We start from the raw sequence: 17152 nt of genomic DNA, 5'->3' as shown, positions 1-17152 counted from the left end.
AGAACCCAAGGGAAGGTGGTAGGTTGTTAGTGCAAATGGTAAAACCAAGGTTGGACATTGCTGGAGGAGTTTTATTCAAGGCGAACTGTCAAGGGGTTCCCATTATAGCCCAACCGCGTAAGGAACGCAAAATCTGGGAACATAACACCGATATGACGGAAACTAGGGCGGCAAGAGTGGAACAAAACACCAGGCATAAGGCCGAGCCTTCCACCCTTTACCAAGTATATAGATGCATTAATTAGATAAGAGATATTGTGATATCCCAACAAGTAAACATGTTCCAACAAGGAACAACATCTCCATGTTCCAACAAGGAACAAACTTCAATCTTCACCTGCAACTAACGATGCTATAAGAGGGGCTGAGCAAAGCGGTAACATAGCCAATCAACGGTTTGCTAGGACAAGGTGGGTTAGAGGCTTGGTTCAACAATATAGGAGGCATGATAAGCAAGTGGTAGGTATCGCAACATAGGCATAGCAAAAGAGCGAGCAACTAGCAAGCAAAGATAGAAGTGATTTCAAGGGTATGGTCATCTTGCCCGAGATCCCGCAAGGAAGAAGAACGAGTCCATGAAGAAGACAAACGGACGTAGATGAACGGGTCCTCACAAACGCGACATAACCGGAACCAACCCGAAGAAGCAAACACCGTAAAAGAGCAAACAATCATAGTGAACAACCAACACATGATCATGGTATGATATGTGGGATGCGGTATGGGATGCATATGCATGATTTGACAAGGAATGAATGAACCTAGCCTCAACTTGGAAATGCAAGTGTGCCACTGGAAAGGGGAGATGATTTCGATTGAAATTGATATAAAGATCATCGGAATCGGATGCACGGTTTGGAAATGGCAAGCAAAACAAATATGGCACCGGTCTGCGATAAACAACAAGTAGCCATCTAAATGCAATAAGATAATAATGCTAAAGCACTCAAACATGACAAAACAATACATGGCAGAGATCCACTCATGATGCTTGACAAAAGATGAACACTGAGCTACAGCCAAATCATCCATTAACAGGTTCAATCAAGCATGGCAAAAGTGCAATTGGTAAACAGGTTTCAGACTTAGTGAAATTAACACAAGCCTGGAATTTCAGATCAGGTAGCACACTTTGGAGCAAGAAAACTATATGCTACAGGAACTTAACATGGCAAAGCAAGGCATGTCATGGAGCTACTCAAAGATCTTAACAAAAGTCCCTTAGTGACCTTGAGCCAAAAGGGATCAGAAAATACAACTGTAAGCATGTGAACCTGGCAAAAACATAATCAGATCTCAGACTTAGAGAAAAACTGGAGCATGCAAATATGATATCAAGTAGGCATGTTTACGAGCTCGATGCACTCACTACAGAGCAAGGCATGACAATCTAAGCATACACCCATCAAGAAAACACATTATATAAGCTAGACATGGCAAGAACAACAACATAGCATGCACGAATCAACTACAACATCCTCGGCAAAATCGCTAACAAGTAAACAATCTGCCAGGATTCACAGAATAGCAAAAGTAGAGCTCGATTGACTCAAGCTAGGGTGCTCCATAAATGCAAACAAAGACACGGTTAGATAGAGCACGACAAGATTAACAAAACATCCTTACTGATCATCCTCAAAAGAGGCGCGGATCACTAGGAAACAACAAGAACATATGGCATATTGATAAAAACAGATCAAGGACTTGGTGGAATTTCTAAGTCCCTGAAATCAGCACTAACGAATGCACCACTTTGCAAGCTTGTGCTAGTCACCACACATATCACAAAAATACATGGCAAGCACCTCTGTAAAGATGGCAAAGCATATAACAAAACACATGTAGAGCTCAGGAGCATATCATGCACACAATAATCATGGCAAAAATGACAAATAGCTATTTGGTGCAACCGATCTGACAAATAACTCAAATAGCACTCTTCCAACAGCATTTCGGGAATCAAAAGGAGCTCAAATGAAAATGATGCAATGAGATGAAATGATGTACTCTCTGAGGCGAACATTTTGATATGCTACACGTGCAACTCGGAGCTACGGATGCAGAGTTACGACATGATGAACATGAGCATCTGAAACTGGAAATCTCGGGGACTTAGAAGAAATTATACCCTCTAGGTAAAAGTCAACTGCACGTAATCCGAGGTTCGCCGGCGCGGTTCTCGCCGGAGATGGCGGGGAGAGAAGTGGACCTCGCCGGAGATGGCGGATCCGGCCGGATCCCGGCGCGGGGCGGCGTAGGGAGGACGGCAGCGACCGTGGCGCGGGGTCCGGCGACCCAAGGCGACGACGGCGGCTCTCCGGCGGCGAGGGCGCGAAGGCGGCGCGGGCAGGTCGCCGGCGAACATGGCGGCGGCAGCGAGGCATATGGCAGCGACCCCTGAGGCGGCAGAGGGAGGCGCGCTGCTCGGGCGCCTCGCGGGTGGCGGCGGCAACGTCCTGGGCCGGGAGGGCCCGAATCGTGCCCCGCCGGGCTTCGGCGGTGGTGGGAGGTGCGGCTGGACAGGTGGCGCTGTCCGATTGGTGGAGGGCGGCGGCCGGCTGACGTGGCGAGGCCGGATTGGCCGGAGCGAGGTGGCAGCGGCGGCTGGACATTGTCCGGCGCGGTGAGGACATGTCCGGCGGGCGAGAGGGGAAGAGGATTAGGGTTTCATCCGTGAAAATTTCGGGGGAGGCCACATATATATAGGTAGAGGGAGCTAGGAGAGTCCAAATGAGGTGCGGGTTTCGGCCACGCGATCGTGATCGAACGACCGAGATGATGGAGGAGGTTTAGGTTGGTTTTGGGCCACTTTGGAAGAGTGTTGGGCTGCAACACACACGAGGCCTTTTCGGTCCCTCGGTTAACCGTTGGAGCATCAAACGAAGTCCAAATGGTACGAAACTTGACAGGCGGTCTACCGGTAGTAAACCCATGCCGCTTGGCAAGTATTGGTACAATCCAAAAACGTTTAATACCCGCACATGAAAAGAGGTAGAAAGGGACACCGGGTGACATAGAAGCGTCGGATTGCAAAACGGACAACGGGGAAAAAGCTCGGATTCATGAGACGAACATGTATGCGGATGAAATGCACATGATGACATGGTATGCAATGCATGACACGCAAGCACATGACAAGGCAACAACAGCGAATAACTGTAGGACACCTGGCACATCGGTCTCGGGGCGTTACAACACTCCACCACTACGAGAGGATCTCGTCCCGAGATCTAGAATGGCACCGGAGGGACAGCGGAAGAGAAAGCGGAGAGGTAAAACTAAGTTGCTTCTTTGACAAACGAGTGAGACCAAAGAACCTTGAAAAGGTTAATCCATTTCGAGAAAAGAATACAACGGAGATGGCAAATTTGAAAACACTCTGTTAGAAAAGAGGGACAAGGAAGAACAACTTTGGGCAGCACTCCGGTTGAGAAGGGATGCAAGGCTTGATAAGATGAAAAGAACTTGAGGAAACAGGCACAACACTCCGGTTAAAAAACAAGATAGAGAGGGAAAGAATGGTATAATTTGGGCAACACTCCGACTAAAAATGGAAGGAACTGAACATGATCTTGACAACCAAGATGATGGGTTGAAGAGAGCAACATCATAAAGCCTCCGGAACAAAAGTAAGAATGGAATAGGATGAACGAAGGGAAACAAGATCTCGAGGGAGCACGCTTACAACAAATGCTAGAACGGAGTTGTTGGAAAACCAACAACGAAAAGAATAATCTTGATATGGTCTTATGAAATACATCTCCAAAACTATGAGGTGACAACCTGGCACTCACGGGAAAATAATTGTATTGATATGAACAAGGAGACGAGAAAGTATTTCACTGGAGGATAAAGAAGAACTTGGGTCCTTTATAAGCACCATATATAGCAACAATCCTTAGGGAAAGCTTTAGGTGAAATATAACCCAAGGTAACTCCAATGACGAGATTGATGGATTTAAAATACCTCATTCTTAATAATATGTGAATCATGAAACATGAACTCAAATTATCAAGAATGACATAATACCACCTCCGATAATATGGTAGAAAGAATTTGCACTCCGGATTGCAAGATGAAGAATCTTAAGCTCCTTAGAAAAGAATCTTGATGAACGCTTCGAGAAGGAAATAAATACTTGATGAACCATCATGTAGCACCTTGATGAAGAACTCCAACAACAACAAAACAACAACAACAACAAAGCCTTTAGTCCCAAACAAGTTGGGGTAGGCTAGAGGTGAAACCCATAAGATCTCGCAACCAACTCATGGCTCTGGCACATGGATAGCAAGCTTCCATGCACCCCTGTCCATAGCTAGCTCTTTGTCGATACTCCAATCCTTCAGGTCTCTCTTAACGGACTCCTCCCATGTCAAAATCGGTCGACCCCGCCCTCTCTTGACATTCTCCGCACGCTTTAGCCGTCCGCTATGCACTGGAGCTTCTGGAGGCCTGCGCTGAATATGCCCAAACCATCTCAAACGATGTTGGACAAGCTTCTCCTCAATTGGTGCTACCCCAACTCTATCTCGTATATCATCATTCCGGACTCGATCCTTCCTCGTGTGGCCACACATCCATCTCAACATACGCATCTCCGCCACACCTAACTGTTGAACATGTCGCCTCTTAGTCGGCCAACACTCCGCGCCATACAACATTGCAGGTCGAACCGCCGTCCTGTAGAACTTGCCTTTTAGCTTTTGTGGCACTCTCTTGTCACAGAGAATGCCAGAAGCTTGGCGCCACTTCATCCATCCGGCTTTGATTCGATGGTTCACATCTTCATCAATACCCCCATCCTCCTGCAACATTGACCTCAAATACCGAAAGGTGTCCTTCCGAGGTACCACCTGGCCATCAAGGCTAACCTCCTCCTCCACACAGCTAGTAGTACTGAAACCGCACATCATGTACTCGGTTTTAGTTCTACTAAGCCTAAACCCTTTCGATTCCAAGGTTTGTCTCCATAACTCTAACTTCCTATTTACCCCCGTCCGACTATCGTCAACTAGCACCACATCATCCGCAAAGAGCATACACCATGGGATATCTCCTTGTATACCCCTTGTGACCTCATCCATCACCAATGCAAAAAGATAAGGGCTCAAAGCTGACCCCTGATGCAGTCCTATCTTAATCGGGAAGTCATCGGTGTCGACATCACTTGTTCGAACACTTATCACAACATTATTGTACATGTCCTTGATGAGGGTAATGTACTTTGCTGGGACTTTGTGTTTCTCCAAGGCCCACCACATGACATTCCGCGGTATCTTATCATAGGCCTTCTCCAAGTCAATGAACACCATATGCAAGTCCCTCTTATGCTCCCTATATCTCTCCATAAGTTGTCGTACCAAGAAAATGGCTTCCATGGTCGACCTCCCAGGCATGAAACCAAACTGATTTTTGGTCACGCTTGTCATTCTTCTTAAGCGGTGCTCAATGACTCTCTCCCATAGCTTCATTGTATGGCTCATCAGCTTAATTCCACGGTAATTAGTACAACTCTGAACATCCCCCTTGTTCTTGAAGATTGGTACTAATATACTCCGTCTCCATTCTTCTGGCATCTTGTTTGCCCGAAAAATGAGGTTGAAAAGCTTGGTTAGCCATACTATCGCTATGTCCCCGAGACCTTTCCACACCTCAATGGGGATACAATCAGGGCCCATCGCCTTGCCTCCTTTCATCCTTTTTAAAGCCTCCTTCACCTCAGACTCCTGGATGCGCCACACAAAACGCATGCTGGTCTCATCAAAGGAGTCATTCAGTTCAATGGTAGAACTCTCATTCTCCCCATTGAACAGCTTGTCGAAGTACTCCCGCCATCTATGCTTAATCTCTTCGTCCTTCACCAAGAGTTGGCCTGCTCCGTCCTTGATGCATTTGACTTGGCCAATATCCCTCGTCTTCCTCTCCCGGATCTTAGCCATCTTATAGATGTCCCTTTCACCTTCCTTCGTGCCTAACCATTGGTAGAGGTCCTCATATGCCCGACCCCTTGCTTCACCAACAGCTCGCTTTGCGGCCTTCTTCGCCATCTTGTACTTCTCTATGTTGTCTGCACTCCTATCCAGGTATAGGCGTCTGAAGCAATCTTTCTTCTCTTTAAGCGCCTTCTGGACATCATCATTCCACCACCAGGTATCCTTATCTTCGCTTCTCCTTCCCCTGGACACTCCAAACTCCTCCGAGGCCACCTTACGAATGCAAGTCGCCATCTTCATCCACACATTGTCCGCATCCCCTCCTTCCTCCCAAGGGCCCTCCTTAAATACCCTCTCCTTGAACACCTGAGCTACCTCCCCCTTGAGCTTCCACCACTTCGTTCTAGCGACCTTGGCACGCTTATCCCGCTGGACATGAATCCGAAAGCGGAAGTCAGCAACCACCAGCTTATGCTGGGGTACAACACTCTCCCCAAGTATCACCTTACAGTCTAGGCACGCACGCCTATCTTCTCTTCTCGAGAGGATGAAATCAATCTGGCTAGAGTGTTGGCCACTACTAAAAGTCACCAGATGTGATTCTCTCTTTCTAAAGAGGGTGTTAGCTACAATCATGTTGTAGGCTAGAGCAAAGCTTAAGACATCTTCTCCTTCTTGATTCCTGATGCCATAGCCAAAGCCCCCATGCGCCCCTTCAAAACCTGTGTTAGATGTACCCACGTGGCCATTGAGGTCTCCTCCTATGAAGAGCTTCTCACCAATCGGTACACTCCTAACCATGTCTTCCAAGCCTTCCCAGAACTCCCTCTTGGTGTTCTCATTGTGGCCTACTTGCGGGGCATATGCGCTGATAACATTGAGAACCAAGTCCTCAGCTACCAGCTTGACCAGGATAATCTGGTCCCCACGTCTCCTGACGTCTACCACTCCATACTTGAGGCTCTTGTTGATCAAGATGCCTACGCCATTTCTGTTTGCAGCCGTCCCCGTGTACCACATCTTGAAGCCGGTATCCTCCACCTCCTTCGCCTTCTGTCCTCTCCATTTGGTTTCTTGGACGCAAAGGATATCAACACCTCTCCTCACTGCTGCATCAACTAGCTCCCGAAGCTTCCCTGTCAGAGACCCTACGTTCCAGCTACCTAAGCGAATCCTCCTACGCTCGGCTAGCTTCCTTACCCTTCGCACTCGTCGAGTCAAATGCGAAGACCCTTGATTATTTTCCACTACATCCGGGCGCCGATGTAGCGCGCCACTAAGGATGCGATGACCCGATCCTCGCTCACTTGCCACCGTATCCGGATCAAGATACGGCGCACCACTTGGGGGGTGACGGCCCGGCCCTTGCCCATTTTCCACCACACCCGGGTTCCGATGTGGCGCGTCGCTGAGAGGGTTACGCCTCAACGAATTTCTTTTGGGTTTCATCTCCATAAGAGTGGCTGAGTTTTTACGTTGGCTCGCCAAGCCTATCACAACCCTCCTCCTTTACCCGGGATTGGGACCGGCTATGTTGAGACAACATAGGCGGAGTTATGAAGAACTTCGGTAAACAAAAAAAATTGTCAAACGAAAGGAAGAGAAGTTGAAAACACAAGTTGAATCCTTGTAACGATTTAGATGAATCTCCATGGTGAAATGATTGAGAGAACTTGGGACTCCAGGAAACGAATAGATAAAGCATCTCGAATCGAGAATTTGATATGATGAACCATTCCAGAAAAGAATTAATCACTTGGATGGAACAAGAATAAGAATTATGTTATGCGTATCCCTCAACAATTTAATTGCTGACAAGCAACGAATTTGACATACTACTTATCCTCGTAGAAAGATTAAGATAGATATAGCGCAAACTTGAGAAAGTCTTCAACGATCCACCGGTAGAATATGAAAAGCACAAATGCATAGATATGATACGCGCCGGAAGAAAAACTCTTGAACGAACCACCGTAAGAATTGAAAATGAACGAAGAGAAGATAAAGAAACACCGGGAAGAATTATAAAATGAACGAAGATACTTGAGAGGATTTAGATACATGATAACAAAGAGAACACGAGCCGATTAGAGACCACTTGAACGAAGCACCGGTAAGATTAGGAGAACGATAACTGAAAGCTGGGAATGAATAATTATGAGATGATGGGCTCCAGAGAATCAAACTGAAAATACTCTGAATTACTCCGGATGGGTGAAAAGAATTCTGACAATCGAAAACAATTATGAGAGGATGGTCTTGAACTAGAACCACGAATCTTGAAGAGAATGGAGCAAGATTAAGAGAAAATTCTTCTTCGGTATTCATAATCTGAGAATGACGACGAGAAATACCATCATGACTTATTTAGGCACTCCGGAATAATCAAAACAAAGAGGTTGAGCCAACGATGAAAAGAATTCGACAGGTCTTGGGGAAAAACATAAGACTGATGATAATTCATTCTTATGTCACACTTCGAAAAGAAATTTGGATAGCTCCGGGAAAATAAGAAGAGTCAGGTAAGATCCTGGGAAAAGACCTGTGGGTTAGGGCCCACTCAAGAGAAACACCGTTGAAATGATTTAAAAGAGAGGTTGCACCGGTTGAATTAAATGGCTTGAATGAGGTGACATCCTCGAAAGATCTTGAACGAAAGCAGAGTGGAAACACGAATCTTCTGAGATATCTTCGGCACTCCAAAACAAATGAATAGCGAGGAGTAGATGATTAAGAGGTGCACCGGTATGAGAAGGTATTGAAATGAGGAAAAGATATGATCAACAAAGCTTGTATTGGATCCACCGGAGATGGAAAGAATGAAGAATGATGAACTAGTAGAACATCTTCTTGAGAACCATCGGGTAAGAATATTGACGGAAAAGAATGGAGAGACTTCAGATGAATAAAAGGATACTTGATTAAGACATCTGAGTCCTTGAAGAAAAAGGGTGGGTGGGCGGGAAAACAAAGGCAACTTGAGGACGAATGAAACAAACACCGTTGAGAAGAACTGATAATTGATCTTGTGAATGTTGACAAGATTGGATCCATTTGAAGAGAAACACACCGGTGAACAGGATTTACATGACAATCTCGATTATCAAGAAGGATTAGTATTCACATGAGAACACCGCTTAGGAAAGGTATGGAATGAACATTTGACTTCGAAGCAACTCGAATACCACAACTCAAAACAAAACAAAGGATTGGCTTGTAGAATAAGCCAGAACAAACATATGATAGAGATTTCGTCCGAAGTTTTCGTGGTGGGGCCTACACGGGCTCGATCGTACAACACCATCATGTACAAGGCAGTGCACATGACATACGAAGCGTCCCCGAGTCGGCATAGCCAAGGACTCTTTAAGACACAACGAGACCACTGTAAAACCAACCGTGAATAGGCGGACCACTAGACGTCGAACCCCAATTTCATATCATATATCTATTGGAAAGATATCCTAGGACCTACTTGAATTCCCACTTATAAATTCCTGAAACTTTCCGGTTATGCAATCAGGTGTTGGGGATACAGGGGAAGCATAATATCTCACCCAAAACTAGCAAATCCTACATCCAGCTGTATCCATCCTTCAACACATAACCAAGAAAACTTCAGAAATCGTCTACCTCAACCTTCGAAAAGCATCCATTATACAAGTTATGGCAATACTCCCAAACTCCCGCCCCAGTACTGGGTGGCGTCGAGGTTATCTCACCAACAACTGCATAAAAGAGATTTTCGATGTCGGCGAACTAAACTCAGGTATTCCAGAACTGCAACGATAAGATTGTGACAACAACACCTCAGAGCTCAACTCCCCGGGACACTGCCACAACCCCTAAATGACAGGAGGCACCAAGAACAATGTTCTCGTCACAAATCGATTGGAACGATTGCAAGATACCCGCGTGATCCTAATTTTTTAGTGAAATTTGAGAAGAGAAGAGACAAAACTCTACGTCAGGATGCCTTACCAGAGCGATGAAGGGAATGGGGAGTAAAAAGAATTCCTAAACTCTCCGATATATAATTCCTAAATGACTCAAAACATTTTTCTAGACTCAACTCGTCCGCTAATTCGATCAAGCAATGGGGCTCCTAAGGTCGGGGAAGGCTCTGATACCAACTTGTAATGCCCTCGATGCGGCTATATCTCCCACGTGTCGAAGCACGACTTAGAGGCATAACCGCATTGAAAGCAATGTTGTAAGTGAGGTAATCTTCACACAACCCATGTAATACATAAGGGAAAGAGATACATAGTTGGCTTACAATCGCCACTTCACACAATTACATGAATAAAGCATTACATCATCCAAATACAATCAAGGTCCGACTACGGAACCAAAATAAAAGAAGACTACCCCAAAAGCTACATAGATCCCCAATCGTCCCGACTGGGCTCCACTACTGACCAACTGGAAAACGGAACAACATAAGGAACACGATCTTCATAGAACTCCTCCTTGAGCTTGGTTGCGTCATCTACACGGTAACATCGGCACCTGCAAACTGGTTTTGGAAGTATCTGTGAGTCACAGGGACTCAGCAATCTCACACCCTCGCGATCAAGACTATTTAAGCTTATGGGTAAGGTAAAAGGTATGAGGTGGAGCTGCAGCAAGCGACTAGCATGTATGGTGGCTAACATACGCAAATGGGAGCGAGAAGAGGAGGCAAAAGCACGGTCGATAGAAGTATGATCAAGAAGTGATCCTAGAACAACCTACGTCAAGCATAACTCCAACACCGTGTTCACTTCCCGGACTCCGCTGGAAAGAGACCATCATGGTTACACACGCGGTTGATGCATTTTAATTAAGGTCAACTTCAGGTTTTCTACAACCGGACATTAACAAATTCCCATCTGCCCATAACCGCGGGCAGGGCTTTCGAAAGTTCAAATCCCTGTAGGGGTGTCCCGACTTAGCCCATGACAAGCTCTCACGGTCACCAAGGATATACCTTCTCCTGAGACATTCCAATCAGACTCGGTATCCCGATTTTACAAGACACTTCGACAAGTTAAAACAAATCCAGCAACACCGCCCGAATGTGCCGACAAATCCCGATAGGAGCTGCACATATCTTGTTCTCAGGGCACACTCAGATGAGACTAGCTACGAGTAAAACCAACCCTCAAGTTTCCCCAAGGTGGCCCCGCAGGCAGCTCGGTTCGGACCAACACTTAGAGAAGCACTGGCCCCGGGGGGGGGGGGGTTAAAATAAAGATGACCCTTGAGTCTGCAGAACCCAAGGGAAGGTGGTAGGTTGTTAGTGCAAATGGTAAAACCAAGGTTGGGCATTGCTGGAGGAGTTTTATTCAAGGCGAACTGTCAAGGGGTTCCCATTATAGCCCAACCGCGTAAGGAACACAAAATCCGGGAACATAACACCGATATGACGGAAACTAGGGCGGCAAGAGTGGAACAAAACACCAGGCATAAGGCCGAGCCTTCCACCCTTTACCAAGTATATATATGCATTAATTAGATAAGAGATATTGTGATATCCCAACAAGTAAACATGTTCCAACAAGGAACAACATCTCCATGTTCCAACAAGGAACAAACTTCAATCTTCACCTGCAACTAACAACACTATAAGAGGGGCTGAGCAAAGCGGTAACATAGCCAATCAACGGTTTGCTAGGACAAGGTGGGTTAGAGGCTTGGTTCAACAATATAGGAGGCATGATAAGCAAGTGGTAGGTATCGCAGCATAGGCATAGCAAAAGAGCGAGCAACTAGCAAGCAAAGATAGAAGTGATTTCAAGGGTATGGTCATCTTGCCTGAGATCCCGCAAGGAAGAAGAACGAGTCCATGAAGAAGAAAAACGGACGTAGACAAACGGGTCCTCACAAACGTGACGTAACCGGAACCAACCCGAAGAAGCAAACACCGGAAAAGAGCAAACAATCATAGTGAACAACCAACACGTGATCATGGTATGATATGCGGGATGCGGTATGCGATGCATATGCATGATTTAACAAGGAATGAATGAACCTGGCCTCAACTTGGAAATCCAAGTGTGCCACTGGAAAGGGGAGATGATTTTGATTAAAATCGATATAAAGATCACCGGAATCGGATGCACGGTATGGAAATGGCAAGCAAAACAAATATGGCACCGGTCTGCGATAAACAACAAGTAGCCATCTAAATGCAACAAGATAATAATGCTACAGCACTCAAACATGGCAACAAAATACATGGCAGGGATCCACTCATGATGCTTGACAAAAGATGAACACTAAGGTACAGCCAAATCATCCAGAGAATCAAACAAGCATGGCAAAAGTGCAATTGGTAAACATGTTTCAGACTTAGTGAAATTAACACAAGACTGGAATTTCACATCAGGTAGCACACTTTGGAGCAAGAAAACTATATGCTACAGGAACTTAACATGGCAAAGCAAGACATGGCATGGAGCTACTCAAAGAGCTTAACAAAAGGCTCTTAGTGATCTTGAGCCAAAAGGGATCAGAAAATACAATTGCAAGCATGTGAACCTGGCAAAAACATAATCAGATCTCAGACTTAGAGAAAAACTGGAGCATGCAAATATGATAGCAAGTAGGCATGTTTACGAGCTCGATGCACTCACTACAGAGCAAGGCATGACAATCTAAGCATACACTCATCAATAAAACACATTATATAAGCTAGACATGGCAAGAACAACAACATAGCATGCGCGGATCAACTACAACATCCTCGGCAAAATCGCTAACAAGTAGACAATCTGCCAGGATTCACGAAATAGCAAAAGTAGAGCTCGATTGACTCAAGCTAGGTTGCTCCATAAATGAAAACAAAGACATGGATGGATAGAGCACTACAAGATTAACAAAACATCCTTATTGATCATCCTCACAAAAGGCACGGATCACTAGGAAACAACAAGAACATATGGCATATTGATAAAAACAGATCAAGGACTTGGTGGAATTGCTAAGTCCCTGAAATCAGCACTAACGAATGCACCACTTTGCAAGCTTGTGCTAGTCACCACACATATCACAAAAATACATGGCAAGCACCTCTGTGAAGATGGCAAAGCATATAACAAAACACATGTAGAGCTCAGGAGCATATCATGCACACAATAATCATGGCAAAAATGACAAATAGCTATTTGGTGCAGCCGATCTGACAAATAACTCAAATAGCACTCTTCCAACAGCATTTCGGGCATCAAGATGAGCTCGAATGAAAATGATGAAATGAGATGAAATGATGTACTCTCTGAGGCGAACATTTTGATATGCTACACGCACAAATCGGAACTATGGATGCGGAGTTACGACATGATGAACATGGGCATCTGAAACTGGAAATCTCGGGGACTTAGAAGAAATTATACCCTCTAGGTAAAAGTCAACTGCACGGAATTCGAGGTTCGCCGGCGCGGTTCTTGCCGGAGATGGCGGGGAGAGAAGTGGACCTCGCCGGAGATGGCGGATTCGGGCCGGATCTCGCCGGATCCGGCCGGATCCCGGCGTGGGGCAGCGTAGGGAGGACGGCGACGACCGTGGCGCGGGGTCCGGCGACCCAAGGCGACGACGGCGGCTCTCCGGCGGCGAGGGCGCGAACGCGGCGCGGGCAGGTCGCCGACGGACATGGCGGCGGCGGCGAGGCATACGGCGGCGACCCCTGTGGCGGCGGAGGGAGGCGCGCCACTCGGGCGCCTCGTGGGTGGCGGCAACAACGTCCTGGGCCGGGAGGGCCCGAACCGGGCCCCGGCAGGCTTCGGCGGTGGTGGGAGGCGCGGCTGGACAGGTGGCGCTGTCCGGTTGGTGGAGGGCGGCGACCGGCTGATGTGGCGAGGCCGGATTGGCCGGAGCGAGGTGCCAGCGGCGGCTGGACATTGTCCGGCGCGGTGAGGACATGTCCAGCGGGCGAGAGGGGAAGAGGATTAGGGTTTCATCCGCGAAAATTTCGGGGGAGGCCACATATATATAGGTAGAGGGAGCTAGGAGAGTCCAAATGAGGTGCGGTTTTCGGCCACGCGATCGTGATCGAACGACCGAGATGATGGAGGAGGTTTAGGTGGGTTTTGGGCCACTTTGGAAGGGTGTTGGGCTGCAACACACACGAGGCCTTTTCGATCCCTCGGTTAACCGTTGGAGCATAAAACGAAGTCCAAATGGTACGAAACTTGATAGGCGGTCTACCGGTAGTAAACCCAGGCCGCTTGGCAAGTATCGGTCCAATCCGAAAACGTTTAATACCCGCACATGAAAAGAGGTAGAAAGGGACACCGGGTGACATAGAAGCGTCGGATTGCAAAACGGACAACGGGGAAAAAGCTCGGATGCATGAGACGAACAAGTATGCAGATGAAATGCACATGATGACATGGTATGCAATGCATGACACGCAAGCACATGACAAGGCAACAACAGCGAATAACTGGAGGACACCTGGCACATCGGTCTCGGGGCGTTACATACCCATATCTACTTAAGTCATCAGTGAGAATGAGAACATAACGATAACCACCGCGAGCCTCAACGCTCATTGGACCGCACACATCAGTATGTATGATTTCCAATAAGTTGGTTGCTCGCTCCATTGTTCCGGAGAACGGAGTCTTGGTCATTTTGCCCATGTGGCATGGTTTGCACGTGTCAAATGATTCATAATCAAGAGACTCCAAAAGTCCATCTGCATGGAGTTTCTTCACACTAGTGCAGAACCGGGCAATAGCACCGGTTCGTAAGGCCCTTTAGTGCCGGTTCGGTAACCGGCACTAAATTGTGGGCACTAAAGGCCCCCCTTTAGTACCGGTTCAGCATGAACCGGTGCTAAAGGGCAACCACGTGGCACGAGCCAGCTCCGTGGGCGCGTAGGACATTAGTACCGGTTGGTAACACCAACCGGTACTAAATGTTTGAGTGTGTTTTGGTTTTATTTTTATTTACTTTAATTTTGTGTTTTCAATTTAATTTAGTGATTGTTTTACATTATAATGAGTTGTTAAATCATTAGGTGAATGTACCGCATATTAGTTTGACTGGATGCATGTGGATCCTAGCTAAGTCATCAAGTATATGTCATGCATATCCATATTATATATACTTGATCACCTAATTAATTGATCGAGGTAATATGGATATGGCATATACTTGATCACTTAGCTAGAATCCATCCAGTTGAAACTAATATGCAGTTTCTTTCATAAATGATATAATAACTCATCATCATCATCATCATCATCATATTAATATAAAAACTCTTGCATCATATATATCATCACCAACAACAGTTTTCATAGCAGCTAAAAATCATCATATAATAGTCGTCTCATTACCACTACTTAATCATCATATAGTCATTACCGCTATCTAATCACCACCAACACTAGCTTAAAGAAGAAACATTCACTTGTACCAGAAGCAAAGATATCATCGAGTTCAACATGGTAATGATATTATAAGCGTTCATAACACCACAAAAGCAAATCACTCTTCGAGATTAAGTTCAGGACGAAGAACACGGACATGAGAGGACAAGTACTAAGGGCATGAACTAGCTAATTAATCACTCCTGCTGCTCTCTCTCAGGTAAAATAGCATAGAACATGTATAGCTTTGCTGATTCATCATATTGGAGCATGCAGATGAACCTGTCTCCTAATCGTGGGTTGCACTTCTGATTGCTGCCCCTAGTACTTCTCTGTGATCGTTCACAATTTTGCTCCAGTCTTTTACTATTAAGCATTCCTCGCTATTAGAAATCCTGAATGCACTAAAGTGCATTATAGGATATCTTGGCCGTAAGCTAACAATATTCATGGTAACTTTAGTCTCAATCCAATCAGGCACAACATTCATCGGGAGTCCCTGTTGAAGAACATCGTATAGTAACATACTTAGCAATGAAGTTTAGCTTAAAAAATAATGTATGCAAAAGATGCACTGAGGAGAAATAGTAGAAATCTTACCATCTTTCCTAAATATATATGACCGTAGTTCAGTACGAACACTATTGGTCGCACATTTTGAGTACTAACATTTCTAAGTGCAGGATTTTTTTTGTCTTGACAGCATCAAGATCCTCAAGCCATGAAACTTAATGACTTGTCTCCTCGCAGTTTAGTTCAGCCCTAGGACAGTGGACGGTCCTGTCTACCAAGAGCCGGACATGTTTGCTTGATTGGAAGTAAGCTGTCAATATAAACTGAGATCTATTAATTATTCAACTGGTTTAAATAATCTCATATCGAAGACATAAATATGGTTGAGAAACTCACATAATGGTAGAACTGGAGGCGTCTGCACATCGACCCTGATGTCTCTATTACCTTCAATATTATCTTCCGGACGAATATCAAAGGTGATAACTATATCAGGCTCAAATGCATAAGTCTTGCATAGTGCTTGCCAAGTTTTGCATTCAAAATAGGTGTATGTGTCTGCATTGTATAATTTGACGTTGAAGGTATAACATGCTCGGTCTTCAAGTAAACTCTTTTTACCTCCATAGTTTCGTTAGGACTGAAACCTATCTTATCCAAGACAAAAATTCTTTCATAGCAGGGGATACGCTAGTAGAATAGTGAAAAATTAAAATTAAAAGTTGAAGCAAATGAAGCATAAGTCATGCTTAATTACGAAAAAAGACTTGTCGTTGTGACTTACTGTATCCACTTCGAAGTTCTCATCCAGCTTGATGCTGAAGCGTCTATCATCAACTAGAAAATTTCTGCCGCACAGGCCGCACTAGTCTTCACAGTATTCGCACATAATGAAATTGTGTTCATCGTCAGACGACATTCCTATGTTCATAGGTGAAACATTAAACACTTATTAGTTCTATTAATTCAACTAATTCTGTTAATTCAACTAGTTCAACTAATTAATTAAACTAATTCAACTAAGCACTTACGAAAAATATACCTAATTAATTGAACTAATTCAACTAACTAGTTCAACTAATTAATTCAACTAATTCAACTAAACTAGTTCTACTAATTTTCTTACTAAAAATAAGGTAGCTAGTTCTATATAATAAAATGTCAATTAGATAATGAAACCTCATATAACTAAATTAAATATATATCTAACATATAATTTATATCTAATTCATCTAACATTTGACATTAATATCTAACATATGTTCATATATAGGTGAAACATTAAACACTTACTAGTTCTATTAATTCAACTAAATAAACTAGTTCTATTAATTCAACTA

Source organism: Triticum dicoccoides, chromosome 4A, assembly GCF_002162155.2.
Source record: "Triticum dicoccoides isolate Atlit2015 ecotype Zavitan chromosome 4A, WEW_v2.0, whole genome shotgun sequence".
Taxonomy (NCBI): domain Eukaryota; kingdom Viridiplantae; phylum Streptophyta; class Magnoliopsida; order Poales; family Poaceae; genus Triticum; species Triticum dicoccoides.
The sequence above is the reverse complement of the archived record's forward strand: the minus strand, read 5'-3'. Positions refer to the sequence as shown.